Source organism: Dermacentor silvarum, chromosome 2 (assembly GCF_013339745.2).
Source record: "Dermacentor silvarum isolate Dsil-2018 chromosome 2, BIME_Dsil_1.4, whole genome shotgun sequence".
Lineage (NCBI taxonomy): Eukaryota > Metazoa > Arthropoda > Arachnida > Ixodida > Ixodidae > Dermacentor > Dermacentor silvarum.
The window spans coordinates 31924245-31933443 of record NC_051155.1 but is presented as its reverse complement, the minus strand read 5'-3'; the positions used below and the strand labels follow the sequence as shown (position 1 = coordinate 31933443).

General features: G+C 44.6%; 1 long non-coding RNA gene across 1 annotated transcript; it reads left to right on the top strand.

Moving 5' to 3' along the window:
- Positions 1-713: 713 nt before the first annotated feature.
- Positions 714-8755, top strand: LOC125943620 (uncharacterized). The gene is made up of 3 exons (XR_007465800.1): positions 714-1039; positions 6875-6978; positions 8583-8755. It is a non-coding gene; the product is annotated as an uncharacterized LOC125943620 (long non-coding RNA).
- Positions 8756-9199: the final 444 nt, after the last annotated feature.

Here is a 9199-nt window from a genome sequence, read left to right as displayed (position 1 = left end):
GATCAAATTTTCCCATAGTTGTTTTCCTCACTTAAATAAACTATTTTATGACCAGATCTGTTGCTGTCTGAAATCATAGTAAATTGCTTATTTGAGCGTCGAAAGGACATGCTACACGTCTTCAAGCGCTGGCACAAAGTGGTTTGTACGTCGAGAAGTAATCGGGTAATGACTGCAGTTTACAGGTCGTACGTACGGCACGCATAGGGTGATTACTGCTGACCTCGAGGACGACGGTCGCATTTTGAGGGAGTCGAAGTGCAAGGCACCTGTGTGCCGTAAGGTGTGAGTGCGCGTTAAAGAACCCGAAGTGGTCGAAATTATTCCAGAGCCCCCAGCCCCTATGATTCTGATCTGGAGGACAAAAAAAAAAAAACGCGTTTGAATCTATCGACGCAATGCGAACTGGGCCCATAAAATCTCACAGGAGTAGTGATGTGGGCTGATAAAACGTTGATTTCATGGATAAAGACGTATATTCCATGACGCTCGCAGACAACGCGCGATACCCGAGGCTGGCGATGCGCTCATTTCGGTTGCGTGCCTTCCCGCGCCTCGGTCAACAGCGCCGCCCTGCGGCATCGGTGCGCTGAGGGGTCACGCTTGCGCCGCCGGTATTCACACCTCCCCTTCTAGCCACCCTAACGTTGGCTGTGCGCGAGTGCTTGTTGCAGTGAGGCGGTAGTTGAATTTTATATTAGAAGTGCCTAGGCAAAATGTGCTTCTTATCGTGTGCATTAACCATCGCACAATCTCTGGACTCGTGAAACACCGTGTGTTCGCCGTGTGTTTCGAGCGATACGCCAGTGTCAACAGTGTCTTACAGCGCCCGTCCGAGCTGCTTTTGTTCCCGCCTGCCTGCGCTCTCGTGAAAAGCCTGGTACTGGGGCTTCATCACAGTGTATGGAAGAATTTGTTGTAGGTTGTGCGTTCGTGGTGCTGTAGTTCATCGGCAGCTCTACAGTGTTTGCGCCCGAAAGAGAGTTGGTGCCACGGTACCTGTGGGACTAAGGAGTGTTTGCTGACTACGTCTTGAAAGGTAAGCAAGTTTGGCGCTTGGGCGCTTTGTTGTAGCTTATGGTTCATGCAGGGTGCGTACAGGTCCTTAAAATCCTTGAAAACCCTTGAAATTGAAAAGTGCGTTTTCAAGGCCCTTGAAAGTGCTGGAATTTTTTTCCTTCCTTGAAAATCCTTGAATTTCGTGACCACTGCACTCTGATATTGACATTGCGACCTCCATTCTGTGGTAAGTCGGCGTTGATCTGACAAACTGAAACAATACGCCAGCGCGAGCACACATGGTTCCGTTTTGCAGAACTGCACGGAAAAAATAAGAGGCCTCACCACGTACAGGTGCCCACAAAATAACTCGGAACGCCGGACCGGTGGCCTTTCGCCGGCGGAGCGCGCCGGTGAAAAATTAGTGACGGGGTCTGCGCATGCGCGGTCTCCCTAGCAAGCTCACCTCGCTCCCCAGTGCATCTAAATAGGTGTTGCCTTGCTCCAAAAGAATAGCGTTGGGTGCCTTTTAGCGTTGTCATATGGGGGGCTGTGCGGATGCGGTCTCAGAAACGCTGTCTGCGCGCGTGTGCACGTGATGGAGCATAAGCGCTCGTGTGTGCGCGATAATGGGCATCTGCGCCTATTTGAGCGAAACGTTTAACTGGCTCATTAGTCGCGGAATGTGACCTTCGTCGACAACACTTGCGGTAGCAAAAATCAGAAAGCGGCATACTACACCTCTACCGTTCAAAAAAGCATGTAAATGTGAATTCAGCACCTAGTAGCTAAAATAATTAAGAGTAATTCAAGAGTCTCAACGTATAATTAAAAGTAATTAGGGTAATTAACAAGACCAATCCACGGACAATATACGACACATTTATTAAAGCGTGCTAAGGGGAATTACAAAGTAACTAAGGTGAATTACTAAGTAACTAAGAATAATTAAGAGTAATTAAAAGTAATTAAGGGTTGCGAACAGTAATAGACACTACTTAACGTCCATTCCAGACTCCGTGATAAGAATGGTCACACCAAATTAAGACTAATTAGGAGTTCCAAAGAGCAGTACATACTAATAAGGGTCAATTAAAGACTCCGTAACAGCAAGTAAGAAAGCAAATAAACCGAATTACGACCAATTAGTAGTTGTTTAATTATTTATCAACATAAGCAAACAATTGCAAATAAAATGACGTCAAAGCATTAAAGCTTTCGCCGGCAAAGTTATCTTAGCAATAGATGTGGGACCCCACTGAAACGTCTTTTTTTTCATAGCATTTAACTCACACAGCTGAACACCCCCTTGATTAGCAACGTATAACGACACTGAACGAAAAATTGAATATTTGCGCCAACCAACGCAGACACACGATGAAATTTTGCAGTACTCTCAACTAAAAGTGCAGCAAAGCGGCCCGATTTCGTAAATAAATAGCGCACTATGCGATGTTCATTGTGACTGCGAAGCATTGAATAGACCTTTATTATAGTGCCGGATGCATAAAATTAATTCCTGTGCATGAAATTGGCGTGTTGGAATACGCTGTGTGATGTCATTTTCAAAACTTTTATTACTGCACGCAGTCATCCTTGGTAAAGGAGCCGTCGTATGTTACAGTACAAGTTCTGATCTTATTCCCAAGTAGTAAATGCGGCTTGGAATATAATTGCACAAGGACTAAAATACATCGCGCAACGCGATAACCCGGTTGAAAAGTGCGCTACAGTGATATTATATAGGCGAGCCGTGGCGCTCGCCCACCTGAAAGATAAGCGAAGAATTCATAGTTTCTTTAGGCGAAATAATTAACTCAGATATGCAAGACATCAGGTATAATTAAAAGTAGAGCATGGTGAACTCAATGGTCACCACTGTGTTATAAACTCTCATGGATTCCATATCCGCGCAAGCTATCCAGAAAGCATGACTATCAGAATGAATGCAGATCCCGACTTCAATACGCCACAAGGATTACGCGTGCGTTTAGCGTTTAGAGATTACGCTGCATAGCGCGCGAGCACGCTGTCGCCTACATGCCCCGATCACCCCCGCCCCCCCCCCCCCCCACCCTCCTCTCCCTAGATGTGTTGTCGCAGCGCTAAGAGGGACAAACCGCAAGTTTTTGGACGCAATGCAACGCCTATCTGGATGCACTAGGGTGCGAGGCTTGCTTGCTAGGGATGCCGCGCACGCGCAGACCAAGGCTGTATGTTTCCGCGGGTGTGCTCCGCCGACGAGAGGCCACCGGTCTGGCGTTCCGAGTTATTTTGTGGGCACCTGTACGTCAAACCGCGAACGGAGCAAGAGGCCCGTGCCGCGCTTCGGTGCTGGCTTGGGGCTGGCAGTGTTTACGCTGCTTTTCTCACCCTATCGTTCGTTTCACTCCTCGCCTGTTGGTCTGCCTTGTCCCACTTTCACTCTTGTGCGCGAGGTGAAGCTAAAGAGAGTGGAGCAACTTTACCACTGATGCTCAGTGCCTTTGGATGGAGGTTTTGTTATGATATTATTTATGATAATATAAGTGCAATAACATTACCATATTTTCCGGTCTATAAATCGCACCTTTGTATAAGACGCACCCCCTTCAAAACGTCTGTTTTTCAAAAAAAAAAAAACAAAAACAAAAAAAAGAAAGAATGTTTATAACTCACACCGGTGTATAAGACGCACCTGTTCTTTCTGTAAGCACTTTAAAAAAATGTCACAGTTTCGCCCTAAGGGCGAAGCAATGAATGCGATAGCAACACAGCAATGTCATACGAAGTAAGGTGAGCGGCTTTGGTAGCGTAGCAATATGAATTGTAGTAAACATGAGCTGATTAAGTAAGCAGGTGTGCTGCGGCGTAAGTAGACCGACATGAAGAGAGACTCGATGACCACGAGAAGGCGCGTGTGAAACGGTGGTGTTGATGAGAAGCGCTTCCCGTGGGCAGCGCGTGCGAAGGGACACACCTGTAGCGCTGCACTGCCGATCCGGGCAGCATTGCGTGTGTAGCGTGCGTTGGAAAATGTGGCCCGACTATTACGAACTGAATGAACAAGCGTGGTGCGAGCGCGCACAAACACGAAGAGATCACACTGAATGACAGCAGACAACGACTGTCAAAACGCTGGCAGCAAGCATACGCCGCAGCGGGCGAAGGTACGTGCGGTCTATCGCTTCAACGGAAACTGAGCGGCGAATGCACTTAAAGGTCAGAGCCGTGTGGAGATAAGAGACGGTGCGAGCGAGCGACGAGCGCGGTTGTTGGCAGAGAAGTGCGCCCCCCCCCCCCCCCCCCCTTGCTCCCTCCGGCGCTGGCTTCCTGCTTCCTTGCTTGCGCGTGGGAGATTGAGTGTGTTCGCTCTCCGTGATAGCGCGCGTCTCCGCACGCTTCCTCTCGGGCATACGGCGCGCGGCGAAGATTTTATCTATAGGGAACCTCACGGCGACGGCGACGACGACGCCGACGGCAGAAATCCGGTTCAAGTGTCCATATAATTGCTATCGCAATAAAAGTTACAGTGATGTTTCGCTCCGTGAACGTGCACCACGCGCAAGCGTATCATCATGGGTGCCATATATTTCTACTCCAGGCGCATTTCTGCCGTTGTGCTTATCGCTATGTTCCGTATAAAGTCCAAAGACGATAACATCGTCCCTGCGTGCCTTACGCTGTATGTGCGAGTGAAAGCGTGCGACGGTGAGCTGAATCGCGCACAAGGGAGGAAAGCAGAAATGCAGCCCGGGAGGGAGGGAGGGAGGGGGGGGGGGCTGCCTGTACCCTCGTAGCAACTGTGTAGTTTGCACAGTGGTGCGTGCCGTATCTTGACAGCGACCTGCAGGTGCGACGAATTCGGGGTCGATCTACTCGCAGTCGGCCTGCCGCTGCTTGCCTTGCGACTCCATCCTTCTCGCATGGCACTCGGGAACTTGATCACGAGAACCCAGCAGCTCGATAGCATGCACAGAACCCGTAGCAATGAAGTCAACCAGCGCACTTCGCAATAGCCATAACATTGGATCCGATTTTGAAGGCAGTTTTTCCGAAAAAGAACGTACATAGGTCGCACGGTTCTATAAGACGCACCGACGAAAAATTCAGGAAAAAAAACGCGTCTTATGCACAGGAAAATACGCTATGCTGAATGTTTTGGAAATGTTTGATGAACCAACCCAGCTAATACTGCAGAAGCCTGAGCACCTGTTGTGAGTATTTGTCGTGTTAATTTTTAATATTGCGGACTTGAGAAATGATCAAGACAAGACATGGTTGATATAATTGCAATATATATCTATTTGTTATAATATAATGGATGTGTAGCAAGACTACACTGAATGGTTTGGAAATGTTAGGTAAGCTTGCCCAGTTAATGCTGGAGAAGTCAGAGTAGCTGTTATGAGCATTCATTGTGTTTTGCGAACTTTTTTTGGTATTGTTGAGAACTCGCAAGAAGATCAAGGCTTGACATTATTAACATCATTGGGATATACGTTTATTTCTTTTTATTTTAGTGCAATAGCCCTATGCTGATTATTTTGAATATTTGTGATGAACTTTACCCAGTTTATAGTGGAAAAATTTCAGCCGCTGTTGTAAGCGTTCATTTTGTGTTGTGATCTTGCGAAGTTATCAAGGCTAGAGTTTTTTATTATAATTGTGATATACATTTATTTATTGTACGTGCAATAAAACTAGTCATTTTTGGAAATGTTAGAGTAAAGAAACCCTACTTCAGATGCCACTTTGAGTCCTTGAAAAACCTGTGACAGGTCCTGGAAAGTCCTGAAATATCCTTGAATGTTTGCCTTGGAAACCAGTACGAACCCTGTTCATGTAATGAGCTTTGTGTAACTAGAGCAGAGCGCATTCTGAGCGTAAGTTGTCCATGTTTCTGTGCACATTTAGTAAGCAATTTTACGAAAGCTTCTGTTGATGTTATCGCGTACTTGCATTTTCCTGTGAAGTATGGTACCCCGTCTGATTGCTCTGACTGAATGGGAACACAATTATGGAAACACTGAAATGTACTGTTTGTTGGGTAGTTTCCCGGCAGAAAATTATTCCTTATATAAGCATTTCCGCGAGTACACTGCAGGTGTGTACACGTCGATGTGTCATGGGCTTCACGCGTTGGCACAGGATAGCTATGTTTGACGCTTGCGCACATATTAGCTTGTATGAAGACTTTTTTTTTGTATACAGTTCACTTTGAAGGCCCGCGTCGCGAGAACCTGTCTGTATGCTATATTGAACTATAGAACCTGTCGTGTTCTATATTGCGAGGCAGATATACGTCGATATTGCAATGACGAGGTTTCTTTTTAATCGAGACCTCTCAATCAGACGCTGGCTTTTACTATACATATTCATCTAATGAACAGTATGCCAGCTCTTCCAGTCATAGGTAATGACTGTGCCTTGCAGTAATAAAGTAAGGGCTGCGATTTCATGGCGATACTTTGCGCTGTATCCTACGTCATTCTTACCACCCACCGTGAACGGCCGGCTATTCCAGTTCATAACACGGGCGGCGCGTCGGTCAAACCTCTGACGAAGAGCGAGAAGGAATACCATCGCTATACAAACACGGCCTAGGGTTCAAAAGACTTTGCATGTGCTCAATATTTTTTTTCATAATCCAATGCTCTTTTTGCTTTATTAAATATTTGAGTTTCGGTGATTTTCCTGGTAATCTTATGTTTGCTGCATTCCAACATTGAATCGCACTTGTTACAACATAACCGTGTAACCTCCTGAGATATAATGGAGAGATTCGTACGAGACGCACATTAATGTAGCTGCTAGTGTGAGGCTCTTTGCAATTCAGTATTACACTGATATGACAGGTTTCCAGATTCACATTGCAATAAATTATTCATTGCAGTTGAAGGCTATGCGGATTCTGGAGGCATCCCACAGGAACCTGCAGCACTGCTGCAAGCTGGAGAGCACCACTATAAAGCACCTGATCTGCGTGCTTTTACAAAGGTGCGTACAAAACTGTCATTGCCTTGTGTGTTGTAGGATATGTTTCTGTAATATGCAATCATTTTACTGTGTGTGCCATTTTCATGATTTCTAGTGGCAAATCGCTTGCATTTCACTTTTGGTCATCTGGAGGGCCCTCAGTTTAATGAACTTACCTTTAACTAGCCTCCTCTGAGCTAAATATAACTCTGACTTGAGTAACTGCATGACATACTCTGTACAGACTGTATATTAATCTAGTCAGATTGCCTTTTTAAGATAATCGTTGAGAAGCATGAGGTCTCGAGATGTTTTTCTTTTTGTCAATTTTATTATGCAGTATTGTGAAGCTCACTTCTCACAGTATTGCCTGTGCGCTTATATTGTTCCCTCTAACCGGTCACACTTATGTATTGCGTACCATACTTCATCTCTTAAAATTAGCATACAAAAAGCAAGATTTTCTTTATTAGGTAGCTGCTGAATCCCTAGCCACTGTAGGAGCAGGTAATTCCTCAAGCATATAACAAACCAATAACCTTTTAATGTGACAAGTTCAATATGCACCCGAAGTGCAGGTTGGCTTCAAGCAGGAAGCTGGTCTCCTTTGTATTTTACAGAAATTTGAGGTGGTAATGCAAACTGCTAAATCACAACAATCCGCACAGTGCAGTATAGTTGCAAGCCACCACGACAGTGCAGCTGAATGCTAAGTGTTCATCGTTACATTGGCACTTTTTTTCTGTGGGCAGTAGTTGCAAGCCACGACAGTGCAGCTGAACGCTGAGCGTTCGCATTTACATTTGCTTTTTTTTCAGCGTGTCTCTGCCCTTCTACAGTTGACATTGGATAAAGCTTGTTCTTTGCTGTCACTTATCTGAAATGCAAACAATCCTTTTTACTTTTTCTTTCATATTACTTGTCAGCTGCCTAATACACAAGCTTCCGGTGACATGGTAACAGTGCTGACTACTGCCCAGAACATGTGTGCATCTGTGGTCTGTGGTACCACATGCTCACTACCTCGGATTTACTGAGATGTCACAAGGAAGCTTGCTTCATGCTCAAGCAGCCCTGCACTTGGTGGAAATATTGAAATAGTCACTTTTTAATATAATAATTTGTTGTGGTTTTACCAAATTGAGCTTTCAAACTGTGAATAATGCACACTAGAGGGTCTATAAAAATGTTTTCTTCCTCCTAAAGACATGGTTTAGGCAAAAAGTGCATTACACATGTCATCCTATTATTGAGTTCGGCATATCTCGCGGAAGCCATTCTAAAAACTTTGACTATCTTTACTGCAACTGATTTACAGCTACTTTACACAAGTGTACGATTCCTACATGTAACACATGCATATTATGTGCAGCAGTTCTGCTTCAGCAGTACTTAAGTCATTTTTTGGGTGGCGTTCCAATACCCAACAGGACGTCGTCCAAAAAGAAGCTTTGCACCCCAGAGGTGTGAATGCCATTCTAAGTATGTGTGGCAAGGCAGTCAGTTGAAATCTTCGTTTTGATTGTGGGTCATTTGAAGTCAAATTCTTGTGTATGACTGCATCATGCTATCTCGTCCAGATACAATTCATAAGGCTAACTATTATTGCATTTTTCCTCCTTTAGGCTTGCAGCAAGAGGGATATCAAGAACACGGGAGATGTCAAGACCACATTATAGTCACTGCTTGCTTGTGGTTTCTGAGGGCATGTATGAAAGGGTTGGAAAATAAACATCAGTGTTTGAAAAGATTGGTGTGTTTTGCCAACACGTACATACTTTTATATGTACAAGGTTGCATCAGAACAGTACCAGACAATTTTTAAAAATGCTGGAAAAATTGGATAAATGTCACCAGGATGTTTCTAGGGCGAGTTATAGAAAGTTGGAAACAAGTTACAAGAATATTTCTAGAGCAAGCAACAGAGAAAAAAGTTACAAGGACGTTTCTAGGGCGAACGGCAAAAACTGGAAAAAAGTTGGTAGGATGTTTCTAAGAAGTAAAAAGATGCCCTGCTTTTAATGTTTGAAGGATGTTCATTCATCGTTTCAAGAAAGTTTGTAAATAATATTTTAATTGAATATCGGTGGCCAATAGTCGACAGGATGTTGGTATGAAGTATTTAGGAAGTTTAAAAACGGTTTGTGAACTTTCAATATACCGTTCGTAGGTTTTAGTAACATTTGTCTAAAAAAATTTAATTGATAGTTACTAGAATTTGTACACACATTTTTGTGCCGGT